Source organism: Babylonia areolata, chromosome 12 (assembly GCF_041734735.1).
Source record: "Babylonia areolata isolate BAREFJ2019XMU chromosome 12, ASM4173473v1, whole genome shotgun sequence".
NCBI lineage: Eukaryota > Metazoa > Mollusca > Gastropoda > Neogastropoda > Buccinidae > Babylonia > Babylonia areolata.
This window is the reverse complement of record NC_134887.1, coordinates 40,389,609-40,390,377: the sequence shown is the minus strand read 5'-3', so window position 1 is coordinate 40,390,377 and position 769 is coordinate 40,389,609.

Genomic DNA, 769 nt, shown 5'->3' with positions numbered 1-769 from the left:
TTCCTCCATTCATTCACCACCTCCTATTTCTTGGTACACACAAACACACGGACACACACACACACACACACACACACATACACACACACATACACACACACGAGAGAGAGAGAGAGAGAGAGAGAGAGAGAGAGAGAGAGGGGGGGGGGTGAGAGGCATGGAGATAGATTTATATTTATTTGTTTGTGTGTGTGCGTCTTTTTAAGCCACTGATTATTAGATATGTTCAATTCCGTGCATGATAAGACTATATCCTAAAGACTGAGCAGATTGCATTTTGATCTTGATGATGAATAAGACAGAGAAAGACAGGAAGGTGGGGTGGTGAGGGACGGATATGACTCAGTCGATTGTTGAATTATTGGCACAAAGGGTAGTGAAGGTGGATGTTCCCTCTGTTCATCAAAGGGCAGTAATTTCCAACCAAACCCACTGGCTTTATTTACCCAAGCGACATAATCCTTTGATTTCTCCGCTTCACATGCAGTTTGACACAATGGTAAAGCATTGTTTGCTAATGAGTATACACGCTGAGAGCAGCTGAGTAACTTTAGTGATGTATCACACCTTATCTTTTTGTTATGTAACGTCTTATGTTAGTAAGATAATTATGTGAGATTTGTTTTTGTAAAATGGTGAAAAACCAAGAAAATATAGTAATCATGTCGTATCAAATTATGCAAGAACATTATATGAAATGAACATATGGATTTAGTATAATGATAAGGCAGTAAAAGCTCGGAAAATGAAAAGAATTAAAATAAGGAAA